Here is a 22,327-nt window from a genome sequence, read left to right on the forward strand (position 1 = left end):
AAAAAAATGCACGTCTTTCATAAACGATGCCAAAAAGTGAGAAAGGTATCGCTTCCATATTATTTTTCTTCCATGGGATTTAATCTCAAGTATGAAAAAAACCACGTTGTCATTGGTCAGAAACCCCTTGCAATACTGACTTAGTGACACACTTTACAATATTGATTAAACGAGGACAACAGATGATGCATGAGCAGTGACAACAATTCTAGACGCTGGCATTTTGCCAAGAACAAAACGGTAGAAACAAAAAATTATTAAAACAAAAATGGTACGGCTTTTCTCTCATTGGGCACAATCTGAAAATGGAAAAACCGAAACACAGGGAGAAAGACAACAGTGATCGTTGAATGTGTTTCCTTAACTGCACGGTGTGTCAACTGATTCCGTTCATCCACCGGATGTTTCCGTTCATCCGCAGGATGTGTCCGTTCATACAGCCCCATTTTCGTCACTTGCTTCGGGAAAAACGTTGTGGTAAGTCGTGTGGGCAGCGCGCTTGTGTGATATTGAGAGAATAAGGTAGCGAAATGGTTGGGCTATGTGTACGATAAGTACCAAGGTGCTAGTGAATCCTAATAATAACACACGCGGGCCGAACGTGGCAAAATTGCCTGATTTTTTAACATTTTCTTGTTTTTCTCGCTCTGTTATCGAATCTGACCCTTGATTTGCACATGATCACCAAAACCATTGCCTGTTACGACATTTCGCTTGAACAGAAGTTTATAGAAACCCATGGCTTTTGTACAATCACTTGTCTTTTGAAAACATACAGATTCCGTTCATACCCCATGTTTCCGTTCGTACAAAAGTGCATGTTTCCCTTCGTACGAAAAGCGTTTCCGTTCATACACATTCGTTAGATCAGAGTGAAACAGGCCCCCACTACAAGTTATGTGTATTCCAATCGTTTTCAAATAGCACAAAGTACGAATGCGTGTGATATTGGACCTATGTGAACCATAAGACGAATTGAATTTGCAAAAAACAGTTTTGTGTCCGTTCGTACTGATTTTGACGGGAAAATGTGTCCGTTCGTACCACTTTCATCAAATTGTTTCCCTTCGTACCCTTTTCAGTAATGTGTTCAGTGACGGAGCTTTCTGTGTGTTTTGATAAGAACGAAGATTGATTTGTGCAGTTGTGCTATCTTTGCAGCACTGCAACTAAGACTGAACTAAGTAACATGTACATTTGTATGTTACTCCTATCATGCCATTTGCTTCACCTGTGATAATCATGAGCAGAATTAAGACAAATCAAGAAAAAACATTATCCAGGCTCTATCAGTCCTTTTTACATTTAGTCAAGTTTTGACTTAATGTTTGAACATAAATGGGGAATCGAAACGAGGATCGTGGTTTATGTGTGTGTGTGTGTGTGTGTGTGTGTGTGTGTGTGTGTGTGTGTGTGTGTGTGTGTGTGTGTGTGTGTGTGTGTGTGTGCGTGCGTGCGTGTAGAGCGAAACTACTGGACCGATCTTTATGAAATTTTACATGATAGTTCCTGGGATTGATATCCCCGGACGTGTTTTTCTTTTTTTCGATAAATATTTTTGATGACGTCATATCCGGCTTTTTTGTAAAAGTTGAGGCGGCACTGTCACACCCTCATTTTTCAATCAAATTGATTGAAATTTTGGCCAAGCAATCTTCGACGAAGGCCGGACTTCGGTATTGCATTTCAGATTGGTGGCTTAAAAATTAATTAATGACTTTGGTCATTAAAAATCTGAAAATTGTAAAAAAAAACTTTTTTATAAAACGATCTAAATTTACGTTCATCTTATTCCTCATCATTTTCTCATTCTAAAAACATATAAATATGTTATATTTGGATTAAAAACAAGCTCTGAAAATTAAAATATACAAATTATTATCAAAATTAAATTGTCGAAATCAAATTAAAAACACTTTCACCTTATTCCTTGTCGGTTCCTGATTCCAAAAACATATAGATATGATATGTTTGGATTAAAAACACGCTCAGAAAGTTAAAACGAAGATGGTACAGAAAAGCGTGCTATCCTTCTCAGCGCTACTACTACCCCGCTCTTCTTGTCAATTTCACTGCCTTTGTCATGAGCGGTGGACTGACGATGCTACGAGTATACGGTCTTGCTGAAAAATTGCATTGCCTTCAGTTTCATTCTGACAGCTTGACTAAATGTTGTATTTTCGCCTTACGCGACTTGTTTTATAAATGTCTTTGATGACGTCATATCCGACTTTTTGTAAAAGTTGAGGACGCACTGTCACACCCTCATTTTTTTTTTATCAAATTGATTTTAAAACTTTAGCCAGGCAACCCCCGTACTATGGGATTGCATTTCAGCTTCAAAGCTTAAAAAATGATAAAAAAAAGTTTGGTCATTAAAAATCTGAAAATGCTAAAAGACTGAATGTCTAGGTTTAGCTTGCAGAAAGCATATTTTGAACAGGTTTCACATAAGTTTAGATCTTTGAAATGACATTGTGTAAGGAAACTGGAAGAAGACACACTTATCAAAATGTTTGCTCTTCAGTAAGATTTTAAACAGGGATGGTATTGCACCAGAAAAGCCACAGTCGCGTGTTGTTGCACTCATGAACAACATGCATTATGGGTTATACATAAGTCGAATTAGGGGTATTAAAATGCTAATTGCACAAGCTTTCTACCAAAAATCACAAACGTCATGAAAAGCGTACGAAGGGAAACAATTTGATGAAAGTGGTACGAACAGACACATTTTCCCGTCAAAATCAGTACGAACGGACACAAAACTGTTTTTTGAAAATTCAATTCATCTTATGGTTCACATAGGTCTAATATCACACGCATTCGTACTTTGTGCTATTTGAAGACGATTGGAATACACAGAACTTGTAGTGGGGGCCTGTTTCACTCTGATCTAACGAATGTGTATGAACGGAAACGCTTTTCGTACGAAGGGAAACATGCACTTTTGTACGAACGGAAACATGGGGTATGAACGGAATCTGTATGTTTTCAAAAGACAAGTGATTGTACAAAAGCCATGGGTTTCTATAAACTTCTGTTCAAGCGAAATGTCGTAACAGGCAATGGTTTTGGTGATCATGTGCAAATCAAGGGTCAGATTCGATAACAGAGCGAGAAAAACAAGAAAATGTTAAAAAATCAGGCAATTTTGCCACGTTCGGCCCGCGTGTGTTATTATTAGGATTCACTAGCACCTTGGTACTTATCGTACACATAGCCCAACCATTTCGCTACCTTATTCTTTCAATATCACACAAGCGCGCTGCCCACACGACTTACTACAACGTTTTTCCCGAAGCAAGTGACGAAAATGGGGCTGTATGAACGGACACATCCTGCGGATGAACGGAAACATCCGGTGGATGAACGGAATCAGTTGACACACCGTGAACTGGTATCACATGAAAATAAGGCTCACATAAACAAAGGGTCACTCAGTGAAGAAAACCTTTCAAATCTGGCACAATAGCAAAGCCGACAAAACAACTACATTGAAAAAACCAATGGACTGACAATTTGATAATACTCTTTCGAGTATTGTTCGTACAAAGCAATCGGTGAAGTCCCGGACATTTACGGTCAAGCGCTAACAATTAAGGGAAACGCAAGTTCACGATCAGTTGAGTACACGAACAAGCAAAAAATAGAATGGACTTACACAAACAAACAAACCAACGAACAAAAACAAGCAAACAGTAAAGCAAAACTAACATTGAACGCCGAAATTGTTTCTGTGCGATATGATTTGATTTGATTCTTGTTGGTTTTTGGGTCCAGCGGACCATGTAGGCCAAATCTGTGCCATATCACATATCTCTCAACCTATCATGGACATTAACTAACAATGCTTTAAAATAAAAATTAAAAATTAAAAACTTTTTTAAAAAGCTGATCTTCTGCACTTTTCAACCCGATCGCGAAAATTACACGAGAACGTGACGTGACGACACAGACGCCAAAGAGCGCCCTCTTCAGCCATCAAGTGATTTACACCGAGAACCGAGACAAAAAGCAGACGACAGGTATGTGGTGGTCTTGGCAAGCCCAGCCTATTGAGATTCCAGCTAATAGCACAGAGGGATGAAACGAGGAGGCTGACACTGCCAGAAACAACGCAAAGAGATTAAAGGCATCGACACTTCTGAAAAAGAACAAGGCACAGAGGTTATTTGCGCATTTTGTCAGGAACACTGCATACACCTCTGTCTATATGTCTGTCTGTCTGTCTTTCTGTCTCCTTGTCTGTCTGTCCGTCCGTCCGTCCGTCACTCTGTCTCTGTCTGTCTCTCTCTCTCTGTCTGTCTGTCTGTCTGTCTCTCTCTCTCTCTCTCTCTCTCTCTCTCTCTCTCTCTCTCTCTCTCTCTCTCTCTCTCTCTCTCTCTCTCTCTCTCTCTCTCTCTCTCTCTCTCGTTGGTATGCTTGTCACCCAACACATAGGTTAGAGCGAGGACACATTCTGATAGTTTTATAAGGACAATTGCGCCAAAAATCTCTGCCCAAATGTTTCCCATTCTCTCGCTGTTCTGGCAAATCTTCAACGAGCTGTTTCTACGGTAAACTGATGACCATCACTTTTAGGGTAGCAAGCATAATTTGGTGTGTCAAAGATATTGTGGCAATAATCCGATTTCGGCTCGTGCGAGGTTCACCGTCCTACAGAGTGGAACTGTCGATCTTCTTTGGTTTAACCGTGTTTTATTTACTTTTCGCTGTGCACAATCGTTTCACACACAAAAACAATAGAACGATACCAAGCAAACTGCTTATGGACATGTTCCAAAAATAATAAGCAATATACGCATGTGCGATTTCAACATGGCGAACAATTTCAAAATGTTCGTCGCTCTTCTTTCAGTATGTGACGTCACTTTCATGCGGTTAATTTGAGACTATGCGGATATTGTATTTGTGTAGGTTGTTCCCCCCCGTGGGTTAGGGGGAAGAATTTACCCGATGCTCCCCAGCATGTCGTAAGAGGCGACTAACGGATTCTGTTTCTTCTTTTACCCTTGTTAAGTGTTTCTTGTATAGAATATAGTCAATTTTTGTAAAGATTTTAGTCAAGCAGTATGTAAGAAATGTTAAGTCCTTTGTACTGGAAACTTGCATTCTCCCAGTAAGGTCATATATTGTACTACGTTGCAAGCCCCTGGAGCAAATTTTTGATTAGTGCTTTTGTGAACAAGAAACAATTGACAAGTGGCTCTATCCCATCTACCCCCTTCCCCCGTCGCGATATAACCTTCGTGGTTGAAAACGACGTTAAACACCAAATAAAGAAAGAAAGAAAGGTTGTAGTCACATTCACTATGTCTCACCCTTGCCAACCCAGACCCCTCGCCGCCATACAGTGGAGAATACTTCAATGTACAGTCAAACTCCCCTCTTAAGACCTCCACAAATCTAAAACAAATCAGGTTTTAAAAAGTAGGGAGTCTTACAATGGAGGTAAATTTACAGAAGTTATGAACAGAAAATCTAAGAAAACAGGGTCTTAAAAGGGGGGTTCTGGTGTATGGTGTAACCAACGTTCCGCGGGGAAAGACTGCGAACCAGAACGACTACCATCATCATCAGTCAGTGTAGCGAGGATCTGACACGGGCTCATTATGTGGAGAGGCGTGATGCTGCCCGCAGTCTGTAATCAGAGGTGCCATAAGGACTGACAGAGGGAGGCTGGCGCAAAGGTGGGCTGGGTGGGAGGGAGAGACTCAGACTCAGACTCAGAACTTTATTACAAAAGGATAAAGGTTTTAGGCAAAGCCTATTCTTCCAACCTGTCCTTTATACAACACATAAGAGAGAGAGAGAGGGAGGGGGAGAGAGAGGGAGGGGGAGAGAGAGAGAGTGAGAGCGCGCGAGAGAGGGAGATAAAAGGAGAGAGAGAGAAAGAAAGAGACAGAGAGATAAAGGGAGAGAGAGACAGAGAGAAAGAGAGGGAGAAAAAGAAAGAGAGGGAGATAGAGAGAAAGAGGGAGAGAGAGAGACAGAGAGAGAGGGAGTGAGAAAGAAAGGGAGAGAGAGAGAGGGAGAGAGAGGGAGAGAGAGAGAAAGAAAGAGACAGAGAGATAAAGGGAGAGAGAGACAGAGAGAAAGAGAGGGAGAAAGAGAAAGAGAGGAAGAGAGAGAGAAAGAGGGAGAGAGAGAGACAGAGAGAGAGGGAGTGAGAAAGAAAGAGCGAGACAGATAGATAAAGGGCGAGAGAGAGAGAGAAAGAGAGAGAAAGAGAGCGAGAGAGAAAGAAAGAGAGAGGGAGAGACAGAGAGAGAGACAGAGAGAGAGAGAGAGAAAGAGAGAGAGAGAGAGAGAGAGAGAGAGAGAGAGAAAGAGAGAGAGAGAAAGAGAGAGAGAGAAAGAGAGAGCGAACGGACGTACACAGCGATGAGAGACCGAGGGCAGGAAAAACAACAGAAACAGAGAGAGGAGAGAAACCGACAGACAGAAAGACAGACACAAAAACACACGCACACGCACACACACGCACACACTCAGAGACAGAGAGAGAGGGAGGGTGAGAGAGGGAGAGGAGCCGAGATTCCTCCCGTCCCATTGGATCATTAGGCTTTCAGGCAGCCGTACACCTGCTTCAGAGAAAGGGTTGTCGTTCAGCAGGTAGGGGGTTGAAAGAGGCAGGACCCCCTTATAGTAGGCGTTACTGTAAGTATAAGGCTAATCATATAGGCATCATCGCTATATATAGCTCTCATGCACTATATAGTCCACTGTGTTTCTAAAAGGAATGCTAATGATAAGCGTCATCTCTAGATAGCTTTGCACTGATCACTGTTGTTTCTACAAGAATGGGTTAACTGAAAAGTGTCAGAACTTACTTTGTATACGTTTTGTCTGTAAGTAATGCTAACCACACACTTCAAATCTATTACCTTTGCACTGCTGTCTCGACAGGAAGTGGTCAAAAAGTGTCAGGGCACCCGGCTTTGAGTAAGTACATGTATTTCTGTAAGTATTGCTTATAATAAGCCCCATCCATTGTAGACTGTATTGCTGCTCTGACAAAAGTGTCAGGACTCACTTTGTAAGCAACAATGTGTAGGTTATGTCAAGCGTTGTCTTTTGTTTTGTCAAAAAGTGTCAGGGCACCCGGCTTTGTGCAGGTATTTCTGTAAGTATTGCATATAATGAGCCCGATCCACTGTATTGCTGCTCTGTAGTGTCATGCAGGACTGCCTGTGTGCTGCCTTGAAAACAACAGTGCGGGTTATACCAAGCACTTTCTTTTTCTCTGTAGATTTAAACATTGCTTCCGCCAATGTGGACGTGCCAGAAATCCCTTTGTGTTTAAGCTGTGAGGAGAACTTCTAAATTCTGATCATTGGTGCCCGACTTCTATGACAATGATGTGTCTTTTCACTGAAAAACGTAAAGGGGATTTATAATGAAATTTGACATACTTATGGGCATTGCGGTATGTGCGTGTCACGTGCTTCTTGTATTCATTCATTTTCGGTCAAAACTCTTGACTCGTTTTAAAAACGCGCACTTTTCAGTCCTGAGAAACTGCGCTAACCGCACGTATGTGTTTTGCGAAACCTGATCCATTTCCGTTTCATTGGCGTTTTATGACCTATTTGAAACGTACTTTACGGGGATGAAAAACGTTACGTTCGATGCCCTAGGCTTTTACACCGAAATATATTGGTGCAGAATTTCACCAATCCGCCGTCTCTGCCTCCTCTCCCGCGACAGACAGACAGACAGACAGACACACACACACACACACACACACACACACACACACACACACACACACACACACACACATACACACACACACGCACACGTGTTATGTAATCACAATCTCTAACCCTACCCCCTCTCGCGCGCTTACACACACACACACACACACACACACACACACACACACACACACACACACACACACACACACACACACCTACATTTAATTCTCTATCAGTCCTCGACATTAACTGTACTTCAAGAAACCCAAAACAAAACTTAATTTACTTTGAGACGAAGACAATTGTCTTTTGTTTTGCAGTAACAGCGAGCGGTAGACAAGGTGTCTGATTCAATTCCGCTGATCAGCGGGCAGTAACTTGATCAGAACAGCAAGATGTCTCGAAACAACAGGCATACCGATAGACACTGATTCTCCTGAATACTGTTTAATTCAGGAGCTATACGATGGACAGAGACTGTGGGTCACAGATAGCTAGGATAAAAAAAAAGACGCTAGTAATATAAAAAACATTACAAGTACGTAAAACATATATATGGAATACGAACAAGGCTGGGTTTTTTACCCACACAAAACGCATGCAGACAGACAAACAGACAGACAGACAGGCTTGGGTGTACATAGCTAAAAAAAAAAAATGGTTTCAATAAAATCGGTAAACAACCTCACAAGACTTGATCAGCACACAATTTGTTTGACAAAAAAAGGGATATCGGTTGCCTAGCGCCTAACATTTTGATGACAGAATCCAGTCTATGTCTACTTTTAAAAGTCAAACTGACATTCGTGCAGTTTCTCCGTTAGAATAAACCTCTCTTAGCACGGACAGAAGAGCAGACATGTATATATGCATGCTAAACTGAACACAATAGTACCCCCTCCCCCTCCCCCCTTTCTCTCTCTCTTTCCAACCCCTCCTCAATTGTTTCTTTGCAATCATCAAGCGAACAACTTGTCGGTATCTCAGCAGGTACGCAGATGATCGTTGCTGTTATGACCCTCGGTGCAGCTTCTCGTCGCGTGACTAAAGACTATATCGAATTTCCCCTCACGGTCACTAATGTATCACCGGAGCACAACACACACTTAACCCAGAGTCAGAATCAGGCTATTCTTTACTACTCTGTATCCAAACAGAGCTCGAACAAAAGGTTAAATGGTATGTAACAAATACAAAGCGACACTGCAGTGTTGGCGTTAACCGGTAATTGTCAGTATTTTACCGGTTGAAATGAGAAAATACCGGAACAAAAATGGCTGCCGGTAAGACCTACCGGTTGATTTTTGAACTACCGGGTTTTTTTGCTGGTAAAACAACAAAACCAGTACTCTGAGTTGGACTCTTACTGGTTCCAATGACCAGCCTACCGTTTTTTTCAGGACTGTTTGCATCATTAAAGTTTGCATACCGGTTTGAAAAAATACAAGCGCCATCACTGCACTGGTATAGTTGTCCAAAATAAGGTTTGTACTGTGTACGTAATTCAGGGATTGTTCTTTTTTCCCTTCAAGCACAGCTGCTATATCGTTGATGGATGAATACGGAATTTTTATTTTTTATTAAAGAAAAGTCAGATAGCATTGCAATGTCATCGTACACAGCGATATGCATTCGATGACTTCCAAGTTCAAAGCACGCACGAACACAAATTTAAATCTTGGGCTTTCCCAGTTTTCATACTGCGCTCGCAGTGTCCTGAATTTAAATGGGATCGAAAATAAAATTGACTGTGGTGTTTGCATTCAAACCGAGTGTGCATAACCTTAGGACCGTGGGTAAAGGAGCATAATGCTTGAGAATTTACGGGGGTGGCAGTGCCTAAGAAATGATACAATAAAGGGATTAAAAGATCGAGGAATGGCGGATATGCTTTATCTAATTTTGATATGACTGTATTGTTGTCAAGCTCAAATTGACGACGAAATGCTGGTAGGAAGACTGTTACGTGCATATTAAAAGTCAACCGTTTTAAATAATCATTTAGGCGTCTGTCTTGCTCTCGGTCCCACCCCCCCCCCCCCCTCACACACACACACACTCTCTCTCTCTCTAACTCTCTCTCTCTAACTCTATCTCTCTCTCTAACTCTCTCTTTCTATCTCTCTCTGTCTTTCTCTCTCTCTCTCTGTCTCTCTCTCTTTCTCTCTCTCTCTCTTTCTTTTTCTCTCTCTCCCTCTCTCTAACTCTCTCTCTCTAACTCTCTCTCTCTCTCTTTCTCTCTCTCTCTCTCTTTCTCTCTCTTTCTCTCTGTCTCTCTCTCTCTCTCTCTCTCTCTCTCTCTCTCTCTCTCTCTCTCTCTCTCTCTCTCCCATCACCACACCCACCCCATCTTTCACCAAGACCCCCACAATCCAGAACCAGTCCACAAAATCACCCCTACTAAAGACAAGCATTCTCCTACACAGAATATATATGTATCTCCCAGATTTGTTTCGTCAATACCTAGTGCGTGTGACTGCGACCCCCCGGATAAAGATTAAATCACAGTGCAAAACAAATGTAACCGCTTCATTCAAACTGCCAAAGCTCAAGCGCGCCGACAATGCAAGATACGCATCTGATACATCTGCATGACAATGCATTCGGCGTCGTGGGGTAGACAATTTATGCAAGGTTAAAATGAAGACGTTCGCACGGCTAGAGCGTCGGAAGGTCTGTGAGTAAAAACAGCCTTTGAAAACTCTAATTCTAGTATAGCTACAAAGTACAGTTGAAGCATTTTTTATTTTAATTTAATACACATAAGTTATTCTCTTTTCTTTGTCTCTCTTTCACAGACACACACACAGACACACACACACACACACACACACACACACACACACACACACACACACACACACAAACAGACACGCACGCGCGCTCTCTCTTTCTCTCTTTCTCTCCCTCTCTATTTTTGAATGAGTTATAAAAAAAATATTAAAAAAACGCTTAAGCTATCCCTTTTAATAATTTTAGCCGACTTATTATCTTGCATTAAAACTAAACAGCCAGTAAACACAATGATCCTAACATGTCGCCGCCGCGGTTAGCGTCAACCCATTTAAACACATTACTATTTTCACATCAAAAATCTTTCCTCAAGAATTGCCATACTGCAACTCAGCGGGTAGTGCATGACCTCAGGTGACGTTTTTGAACGTTCTGAATGTCAGGGATTTATTGGGGTAATCTGAAATTATAAAATGTCTGCACGCTTCCGCGACTTTTACGGAGTTTTTCAAAGATGGCTAGCGATGCGAGCAAGACATTTAGGAACAAGGTATACATTCTCGTTGTATTAAGCGAGGCCAGCTACCTACCTCTAAATGTGAGCTAAACGATGGGTTGACAGAGTGCAGAACGGTGGGAAAATTTTATTAATGGGTCAATGTTGTGTAGCATGTGCATGAAATAGTTAAAGTCCACCGTTGAGTTTATAATAGAAGAATGTACAGAAGTCCTTCTCAAAAGGACATATCACTTCCCAAGAGAGGAAGAGAGAGAGAGAGAGAGAGAGAGAGAGAGAGAGAGAGACAGACAGACAGACAGACAGACAGACAGACAGACAAACAGAGACAGACAGACAGACAGACAGACAGACAGACAGACAGACAGACAGACAGAGTCAGAGACACACAGACAGTGAGAGAAACATAGAGACAGAAAGACAGACAGTAAGACAGGCCGACGGACAAACAGACAGACAGTCTTATATACAACATCCTTCCTGGTAGAAATACTGATCGCAACACAATTACACTAATCAACACACACAAATAAAGAATTACACCTTACCTTCAACAAAAACTCCAGCAGGTAGGTATATATCCAATCTCCGGTAATCCACAACACCACAAAAAGACACCAGTATCCCAACAGTATTCCACACTGTAGACAAAACAGTCAAAACATGTAATCTTCAACAAAACCACAGGTATTTTTATACCACGTTCATATCAAATCACACATGATCCTTCGGTCCACAAAAACACAAAACCACAAGAGTATCCCACAGTATCTCACACAGTATACACTGAAATCACAGTAGTACGAAGTAGCACAATCCTCAAACACACACACTCCCAAAACCACAGTACAGTCTCGGCTAGCCGGCGATTACTTCCAAACGAACGACTGTCAATGCGAACGCGTCACACAAACTTTTAACCCCGCTGGCTACATTCGTTTGGGGGACGAATAGAACGAGCGCGCGAGCGAGAGAGGTTCGTTTACTCGTTGACTCAGGTAAAAACCACAGGTATGAATCGGCTCCCGGCTCAGGTAAGAAAAACAGGTATGAATCGTCTGGGTGGGAAAAAAGTTAGGGGTATGAATAGCCACAGCGCAGAGTTCCATGTTTACGGGGTATCTGTCTGGGGTATTGAGAAGGGATGACTCATGAAGGATAGACAAAACTCACACGGGATCTGTCAATGAGACGGGTTTTTTTCCTTATTCATTTCTTTGAATTCCGTTATCCGTCAGCCAGCGGCATTAGTCTTTTGTAATTGCTATTTTTAACTCCTTCGTTGTATCCATGCAGTTGGTGTCTTTCTATGACTTCTTTAAATGTGGTATCTGCCATGCTCGTTTTTGTATGCAATTGTTATCCTTTCATTCCATTCAGTCATCGTCTACTGCGTTCTTGAAACGGCAGTGACACATTCGAAGACTCGCTGACGCAATGTAATGGAAAGTTTTGCACAGGTTTTCGTGGTGCTTTACGCGCGCGCGCGCGCGCTCTCTCTCTCTCTCTCTCTCTCTCTCTCTCGCTCTCTCTCTCTCTCTCTCTCTCTTTCTCTCTCTCTCTCTCTCTCTCTCTCTCTCTCTCTCTCTCTCTTCTCTCTCTCTCATTTAAAGGTACCTTCCTTGCTATGTAGGCAATCTTGTTAATCACGACAAGAGTGTCCGAACGTTTACCTTTGGTAAGAGCATTTTTTCACTTGGACATAATTATACCAAGAATAAACAACATTCGGGCTTGATGTGGTGAGTTGGACTTATTTTATGAATCAATTTCTTAAAAAGCCACTAGTGGGTTTTACAAAATAAATTCATCCAGAAAATCCCACTGTACACATAAATCACACAGTCACGGGCTGTTATTTGTGTGGTATGTGACTAAGTGGAGGGATAGTCTTATCCTATGTAAAAGCCTGGTCAGATCTGCGATGGTTAGCCGAACTGCTTTCACATGAAGGAGTGTGTCTTTAACTGACATCTATGTCAATCGGCTAAACTAATTCAGCAAAAGGTAACCGCCAGCAAAGGAAGCAGCCGCATGCTTTTGATTATTCACCCTGTGTCTGATGTGTCTGAAAACACCTCCGCGCGGAGGGGTTTTGCAGCCAGTGCAGTGGAGATAAAGAAGGAAAATGTTCTCGGCTCGCGCGGCAGCAAGCAGGATGTCTCCACACTGTATTGCTGTGTCCAAGTTGAAGGATGCTTGTATTGTGTAAAAGCCAATGTAGATATAATGTGGTGCTTTCAGACACGATCGTTTACACGAGAAGGAAGATACCTTTAATTGCATATCTCTTTCCTCCTTTCTGCTCTCCTGTTTTCCCACCCAATCCCCTTACGCATACGCTGACTCAATCAATTCAGTCTTAGAAACGCAGGTATAATTTATACCTGAAAAAAATGTCGTTTTGTTATCTGTTCAACAACCCCCCCCCCTCCCCCACCCACCCCCCCCCCACCCCCCCCCCCCCCCCCCCCATCCACCCTCTCGCAGTTCTGAATATTATATGAGGCATCAGATGGACAGGAAGAAATTGCTATTCACAACACAATACAGATGTAAATAATTTGATGTAAAGAATAATCCTATAAAGTTTGAATCAAATCCGATGAATAGTTTCAGAGATATGATATTTCAAATTTTTTCCTTCAAGACATACCTGTGACCTTGAAAAAGGTCAAAGGTCACCAAAGCAGACGTCAAAGTGTAGAGGTCACTGGAAGTCACGTTCACATAAAATTTGAGCCCGGTCACTTTTATAGTTTCCGAGAAAAGCCCAACGTTAAGTTGTGTGTTGCCTTCTCAACAAGTCAAGTAATTGCTCATGTTTGAACCCTTGCGTAGGCGTAGTTTCTTACAAACAGTTTTTTACCTGCCTGAGGTTTCCGCTCAACTTGCAATTCTGTGCATTCTATTTAACCAAGTGATTTTTTTACTCCTACGCGTGACCTTGTGACAATGTCAAGTGAAGTTTATCATAATCACTACTTCCTCTCCGCCCCCTGGCGTGTGCAAGTTAGTGCGTGTGTGTTACAACTATGAGTATGGCGATGAAGAAAATGGCCAAGTAGCTAGCCTGTCATACAAATATAAAACAATCTACTGGTGAGAACTTGCACATATTTTTAGTTGACAGATGTCTGGGAGGGTCGGGGGTTCGTGAACTTTCCCAGATCTTCGACAAACCATGCTCTCTGTCTCTCTGTCTCTCTCTGATTCTGATATCTCGCAAAGCGTGTACTGTACTGGTGCATGTAATTTGTTATAATCTATGTGGACCTCCGTCAACCGTGTAAAAGGGGCTGTTAACGCAAGCAGTGTAACCCAGGTAACCCCCTTGCGAAAAAGCACGATTTAGGGGTGGGGGGGGGGGGGTGTCAACCGTACCTTTAACATTTGATGGGGCGACGGCGGAGTTTTCTGTATCATAGAATTTGCTAGTGTCCACTCCACTCCATGTGCACTCCAGCACTGCCGACCATCGTTTTTGACCTGCACTAAAACGCCAGCACTACCAGTCATCAGATTCCGTGTCATCACACACACAGCTAGCGGCCTGTCCACCTTCCGCATGACTGCGCGCTTTGCCGGACACTTTTCATCAAATATTCATCCGCCGGGCCAAAACTGGCATGAAAGGTAATGTTCCAGCCACGTGCACGCCTGAGCACCCCCTGCCTTGTTTACCTCCTCCGCCTCCCATTTCACCCTCACACCCACCCTTCTGTTTACCTTGATCAAAAACAGGGGTGATCACTCCCTGCTCTTGTTGGAATCGACAAGGGAGGTCATCCCTTTGGCATCCTTCTCGATCGAGGCTTCTAAAAGGTCAAAAATGCACAACGTGGCAGAAAATGTCACTGTGCTGCGGAATTGAGCTTCGTTGTAAAGATTTGGTTTCTTGGTTTTATTTCTCAGAATGAGGATGTGTAATTGCGACTGATTTACCGTAAAAGGCTATCGATTTTAAATTGCGATCATCGAGCAAGCACGCGTTCATGCGTGTGTGTGTGTGTGAATGTGTGTGAGTGCGATTGTGCGATCGTGCGATTGTGCGATCGTGTGTGTGTGCGTGTGTGTGTGTGCGTGTGCGTGTGTGCGTGCATGCGATTGTGCGTGCGTATGTGTACGTGTATGTGTGTGTGTGTGCGTGCGTGATATGAACAGGTGCGAATAGATATATATGTCTTCGTCGTTCCGTGTATCAGAGCAGGGACGTGTGAGGGTGCATCCTACATTGACATAGTGACAAGACAATCACCCACAAAAACGGATGAGGAAATAACCTGTCATGTTCTAACAAAGCACCTCGGCCATTGGATAATCATCTTCTAACGAGCAATTCCACTGGACAACCGAGGCATTTCGTCTTTACTCGCAAGGGAACCTGGGAACACTTGTAACGGGAAAATTCCTCGCTATTGTTCCACACTTCCGGTATCTTCTGTATTTCTTTTCCTTATATTTGTGCAGAGGTTGCGGCCAAGAATGTTGTGTATCGCGAGAAGAGGCAGTATGTTGTTTTTGCAGTTCTTCTGCTTTATTTCTGCGATGAAAAACTGTTTTTGTGTTCTTGCTCGTTGCATGCGCATTGTTATCGCAAGCAATGGAAAACAGTTGAAGTGGTCTGTAATTGTTACAATTGTCTCTCTCTCTCTCTCTCTCTCTCTCTCTCTCTCTCTCTCTCTCTCTCTCTCTCTCTCTCTCTCTCTCTCTCTCTCTCTTCAACACTGACATATTTTTGAATGGTTAATAATTAAGATACATATAGACACCTGGTGTAAGTGCTTATTATAACAGCAACGTGTATTGTAAGTTAAAAGCTAAGCAACTAATTCCACCTCCTGAAATACAATAGTAGAGGGGAATTGAGGGATGCGGCAAATTTCTCGCTATAAAGTATATGATTCGTGTCTCCTAACAATCTGTCCAGACATGATCGTCAATCGTCGCTCGATCGCAAAAGTACCTCGTGAAAGGCTTCCAAGTGACGCAGTGGTCATTCGCCAGACAGGCGTCATTCACAGTTCGCATTGTTTCCTCGTCATTCATGAGCGCACGTGCGTTCTCGGCAAAGAAAGAAAGAGGGAGAGAGAGAGGGGATGGATGGGTTGGGGAGAGAAAGAGAGATGGAGAGGAGGAAGGGAGAGAGAGGGGGAAGTGAGAGCCACGCAGACAGACAGACAGACAGGCGGACAGATAAAGACAGACTGCAGAGACAAAGAGGGAAAGAAAGAGATATGGTGTTTGAGATGGATAGAGACAGACAGAGAGACACACGAACAGAGAGAGGGACAGACGGCGAGAGATGGTGAGACTACTGCGGGACAGATATAAACAGAGAAAGAGAGAGAGAGGGAAAGAAAACGAAAGAAATAAAGAGATGCAGAGAGAGTCAGAAACAGACAGACAGAGAAAGTGACAGAGATATGAACAGAGAGGGACAGACATAGAAAAAGAGAGAGAGAAAGAGAGAGTGAAAGAGAGAGAGAGAGAGAGTGAGAGAGGGGGAGGGGAGGGGAGGAGGGGAGAGGAGGAGCGAAGACAGAGAGACAGATAGAGACAGCGGCAGACACAGAGAGAGTGTGTGAGAGACAGAGACAGACAAAGAGAGAGCGAGATGGAGAGAGAGAGAGAGAGAGATGGAGAGAGAGAGTGAGAGAGAGAGAGTGAGAGAGAGAGTGAGAGAGAGTGAGAGAGAGAGTGAGAGAGAGAGAATGAGAGAAAGAGAGATAGAGAGAGAGAGAGATGGAGAGAGAGAGAGTGAGAGAGAGAGTGAGAGAGAGAGTGAGAGAAAGAGAGTGAGAGAGAGAAAGTGAGAGAGAGAAAGAGAGATGGAGAGAGAGAGAGATGGAGAGAGAGATGGAGAGAGAGAGTGAGAGAGAGACTGAGAGAGAGAAAGAGAGAAAGAGAGAGAGAGTGAGAGAGAGAGTGAGAGAGAGAAAGAGAGATGGAGAGAGAGAGAGAGATGGAGAGAGAGAGAAAGAGAGATGGAGAGAGAGAGAGTGAGAGAGAGAGTGAGAGAGAGAGTGAGAGAAAGTGAGAGAGACGGAGAGAGGCCCAAAGAAAAAGAAGCAAAATGCGCCAGAGACCCTCGAGGTGAGGAAGTGGTCACTTGGCGGCTGCATTCCTTGGTTAATGTTCATCCACTTGGGGCCACTCACAGTGCAAGATCTTCCTCGTGCGGTTGTAGCACGTGACACACACACGACAAGAAAAGACAATGAGATGAAAAGGAACTGTAGAGCTATCACATGATACATGTAGTTCTAGACATCATGACATCATGCAGTGATCATCATTTACCATATTTAGTCTTAAGTTGATGCCCTCTCTCTCTCTCTCTCTCTCTCTCTCTCTCTCTCTCTCTCCATCTCTCTCTCTCTCTCTCTCTCTCTCTCTCTCTCTCACCTCTCTCTCTCTCTCTCACCTCTCTCTCCTCTCTCTCTCATTCTCTCTCTCTCACTCTCTCTCTCTCTCTCTCTCTCTCTCTCTCTCTCTCTCTCTCCATCTCTCTTTCTCTCTCTCTCTCCATCTCTCTTTCTCTCATTCACTCTCTCTCTCTCCATCTATCTCTCCATCTATCTCTCTCTCTCTCCATCTCTCTTTCTCTCATTCACTCTCTCTATCTCTCTCTCCATCTCTCCGTCTCTCCATCTATCTCTCCATCTCTCTCTCTCTCCATCTCTCTTTCTCTCATTCACTCTCTCTCCATCTCTCCATCTATCTCTCCATCTATCTCTCCATCTCTCTCTCTCTCTCTCTCTCTCTCTCTCTCTCTCCCCCCCCCCCCCCCCCCCCCGTCTCTGTGTTTGTTCTTCTTGTACTCAAATCTCCCTCTGTGTAACTCATGTGTTTCCCGTAGGAGCACATTATTGACCAAAAGATCCCGTCTTCTGGGTGGGTTTTTTTTACATTTTGTAATACAGACATGCTTTGACTGTTTTACACACTCCACCAGAAGCCCAAACTCCAGAACGCCACGCAGTGTACCAACACAGACGCACCTGTGCACAGGGACTACACATACACATCAAAAGAAGCCGCACTGATTGACACTGCAGGTATAGATGTTTGCAATGATACCTATCTCGCTGCCAATCCAGAGGGATGCGAATAACTCAATAACACTTATCTCGCTGACTTCACAAGGTGTCCCGATAGGGCAGCGCTTGGAGGCAAATTTGCACCTGTCTGCACTTCAGAGCACCTGTAATTAACTGGATCGGGAGCAAAAAGGCAAGACGTGATCCCTCAAACTGAAGAGGAGGAGCAACATAGCGGTTGAAGGATGCGAAAGGGAAAAGAGAAAGAGACATCATGGCTTGCAGAAATTGGAGGATTGAGGGATCCCTACTTGAAGATACCTTTCTTCCTTTCTTTCTTTATTTGGTGTTTAACGTCGTTTTCAACCATTCAAGGTTATATCGCGAAGATACCACACCAACACAATCGGCGCCCACCTCTTCCCGACGAAGCACCTTGCAAATCATCATAAATCCGTCCGCTACCGTTTCATACGGGTATCTTTCCACTCAGACATGAATAGGAACAATCTACAGCTTGACAGCTTAGGTGCAGAGCGGCAGTGTGTGGGTGTTTTGCGTGTTTTATTTTTATTTTATTTTTTCGCAGCTAAATAACACCAATATGATATCAATCTGCAAAACTACTTGAACAAAGAATGTCCACAAGGCAGCCAGGCTGTGGATTTTTGGTATATGTCCAAGTGGAAGGATGCTGCGATCCTTTGCACAAGCATAGCCTGGCACGTGGTGGTTTATATGATCCTTTACACTAGAAGGATGGTCTCTTTAAGACTGGCCTCATTACTTATTATGGTCTTTATAGTCCGTTTTAAAAGGAAAGAGATTGCTTTCGATCCAGGCAGGCAGAGACTACTCACCGACATGCACATTTAACATCAAAGTTCACTAACTCTAGCATGTATCTCTACCCTACTTCGTCTTTCGTAGAGAACACTCAACTCAACTCAACTCAACTCAAATTTTATTGGCTTCAATTTTCATAGAAGAATTTGTCTTGCGCTTGGGAGAAAATAAGAGTATAACATATAAAAACAGCATTCATATCACATTTCATGTATCACACACAGTAATCACTAGTATAAGCCTACAATTATCACATTTGTACCTGTATCATACATGCAAATAAATAGTATCACATTTCCACGTATCACACACAATATATACATTACATAACATACAGCAAGCTTCCATCTCCCGCGCCCCCCCCCCCCCCCTCCCACACATACATATCCTCGCACGTGCGTCGACTCCATACAAATGACATCATCAGTCCATTAACTAAAATGCACAATGACTAGTAGTGGGTACATGATACTTAATACGTGCTCAACTAGACCTGCTAACTAAAATAATAACAGAAACAAAAACAAGGACTGGGCACAACATTTACACGTGTGTGACCTACTTACATCAAGTGCCTGTGATCTATAAATAACAATGATTGCGTTTAAAGTAAAACATGAATAATGCCGATGTTTGCTAACAATGAATACATAATAACTAAGATAAGAATGTATGTGCTTTCATAATATGATTATTTTATAAAACACAGTGGGGAAATTTGGAAAATAATTTTTATACGAAACTGCGCACATCGAGTCGAGCTCTGTGGCGTGTGTGTTCGGAGGCAGGAGACACACATGGCTGTGGATATTAATGTTCGGTGGATTAAAAAGGATACCCCGACTTCGGCAGGGCAGAAGGAGGTACAAGACGGTGTGCTGTATTGCTGTGTGTGAGTGTGCTGTGCAGACCTTCTGTGTTATGTGCATGTTCTATTCTAGTCTGTCCGTAGGCTTCATCTGAGGGCCTATTGTGTACAAGGGGAGGTCACTTCCGCCTTATAAACAAACACATGTGGAGACCCACAGAAATACCATAGCATCGTAATGAAAGAGGGCAAAAATACTGATAACAGTCTAGGACATTATTTCTAGGACTGACTAAGCAATGGAACAACATCATGATCTTCATAAGCAAATGATAGTGAGAACAAAACAGAATTCTTACTCTTCTGACTGCTCCCAGTGATTGACATTCAAAACAAACTGTTCTATTCTAAATAGTTGTAAAAAAACTTCATAAGAATAATATTAAACATACATACTTGATTTGTTTAAACATAATTCTAGTGTAAAAGTATACTTTATAAGTTGTGGAGATAATTTTAAAACATGAAGATAAAAAACACAGCAATAACGAACAAGGTTAACAAAATATTCAACTCATTTCAAATCGTATCGAGCCTCTTCTAGTTCAAGCCAAAAAGATCGGGTGAATAACCTTATGAGACTTGAATATACTCATTTCTGTACGACCCTTTGTCTTAAAAAAACGATTAAGATTGAAGAAAACGATAACACGCGTACTCTAATGAAATACTACCCTTTAGGCCCTATCTGTTGGGCTTGAAAAAAAAGAGATTGTCTAAAGTACACTTTTATCTCTGCATCCCTTTGTCTTAAGAAGAATAGACAAATAACATCGGACTGTGATCAAGTAAGGTTTCACAAGGCTTAAGATATTTGTTGGTTAAAGATGCAGCCGGAGAGAGAGACAACACGGAAAACGTGAACGTGTCCAGGCTTCACACCTCCTAGCCAATTACGCAGACGATCATCACACGGCCCTCTGACAAGGGTCGTTAAGACTCTCACTCTCTCTCTCACTCTCTCTCTCTCTCTCTCTCTCTCTCTCTCTCTCTCTCTCTCTCTCTCTCTCTCTCTCTCTCTCTCTCTCTCTCTCTCTCTCTCACTCTCACTCTCTCTCTCTCTCTCTCTCTCTCTCTCTCTCTCTCTCTCTCTCTCTCTCTCTCTTAATATATATCTCTCTCCCCTCTTACCCTCTGCAGGGCTGGGATTGGGGTGAACCCTCCACTAAGCCGAAAGCTAAGGTGTGAGCTGTTTGGTCACCTATTAGTGGCATTTGGGATGGAGCGCCTGAGATGGCTTACGACGGCGTTGTGAAAGCGACCCCATAATGCACGGCACTCAGTGTCTTCCTGTTCCCAGAGTCACGTGGTCCGCAGGGTCTGAGTCAGCATGTGCGTCTTCGGCTTTAAATAAAATGGTGGGTTTCTCGATTACGATTTTAGTTTGAATTACACTGAACACTGCCCATGCTGTTTCTGACAAGTTAGTTTGAATTACACTGAACACTGCCCATGCTGTTTCTGACAAGTTAGTTTGAATGACACTGAACACTGCCCATGCTGTTTCTGACAAGAAGTCATATTCCCACTGTGTCGTTGTGTAGTTGCTGCATGCATTGGTTACTGATGGTCAGGGTCTGAGTCACCTATGGCGTTGACTGGTTTAAACAAGGTTTTATTAAGGAAATACAGGGTGGCATGTATATGCGATATAAACATTTGTGTTGGCGTTGACTGACGAGTCTTTGCTTGCAAAACGTAGCTGGTGACAATTCCTTCATACCAGTGAGGACGTTAATCGAAGTAGTCTGCACCTGATTGCATCTCATTACCACAGTTAATCTGCTGCTCAGTGCCCACTTTGCATGTCTGTGGCTCTTACAAATTATGGTTGACCTGTGCGACTTAATGCCATCTTATACACTCACTTCCAATATGGAGGCCACTTCGCTCTACACGAAGTCCAGTTGAATAGTGCTTTAAAAAAAACCTCGTTGGGTGACCCAAAGACTAAATTAAGTCGGACCGACATAGATCCGTAACTAGTAAGCAACTACGTCCAATCTATGCAGTGCGTGTTGACCATTTTCGAAACTCATCAACGCAAGTCAAGCCAACATGCAGGCCAAAACGTCATTTCTTATTGGTTTAATTCATAACACCTTGCACACCAGACCAATGTTTTTCTCCAGAAACGAAGACAAAATTGAGATGCAAACCATCACGGGACAATTCCATTCACAGGCAGTACCTCAGTGCAAGCAAACAGAGCTTCTTAGGCCAAACAAAAAAAATTGTCTGTTTAGGGTAACATGACCAAAAAAAGTAGGGTCGGTAGGTAGGGATTGGTTTTTTTTTCTTTTTTTTTTTTCAAAAAAACCATATTTTTACGTTATTTTGCCAAAAAAACAAGATTTTTTTTATTTTTTATCCCAAATGCCAAAAAAAAGTCTAGGGTCGCGCGAAAAAACTAGGGTCGGTCGGGTTACCCTAAACAGACAATTTTTTTTTGTTGGCCTTATTAAACCAGATAAGTAGCCCCGACCCCAGTAGCCTGAAAACCAACCCGTCCTATCCGCCCACTGATCGGCGTTTACCTGAAAGTGATCCCCCTGCCTCCCAGGTAAAGGTTGAACGGGTACCACCCCGACACCCCTAATGACACTTTATTACC

General features: G+C 42.8%; 1 protein-coding gene across 1 annotated transcript in view; it reads right to left on the reverse strand.

Annotated features, from left to right (window-relative positions):
* The window catches only part of LOC138965107 (plexin-A2-like), a gene marked incomplete at its 3' end in the record, with an annotated part of 123,916 nt that overhangs the window by 49,328 nt on the left and 52,261 nt on the right, over positions 1 to 22,327 (reverse strand). The window contains 1 exon segment of the mRNA XM_070337237.1: positions 11,505 to 11,597.

Source organism: Littorina saxatilis, linkage group LG4 (genome assembly GCF_037325665.1).
Source record: "Littorina saxatilis isolate snail1 linkage group LG4, US_GU_Lsax_2.0, whole genome shotgun sequence".
Taxonomy (NCBI): domain Eukaryota; kingdom Metazoa; phylum Mollusca; class Gastropoda; order Littorinimorpha; family Littorinidae; genus Littorina; species Littorina saxatilis.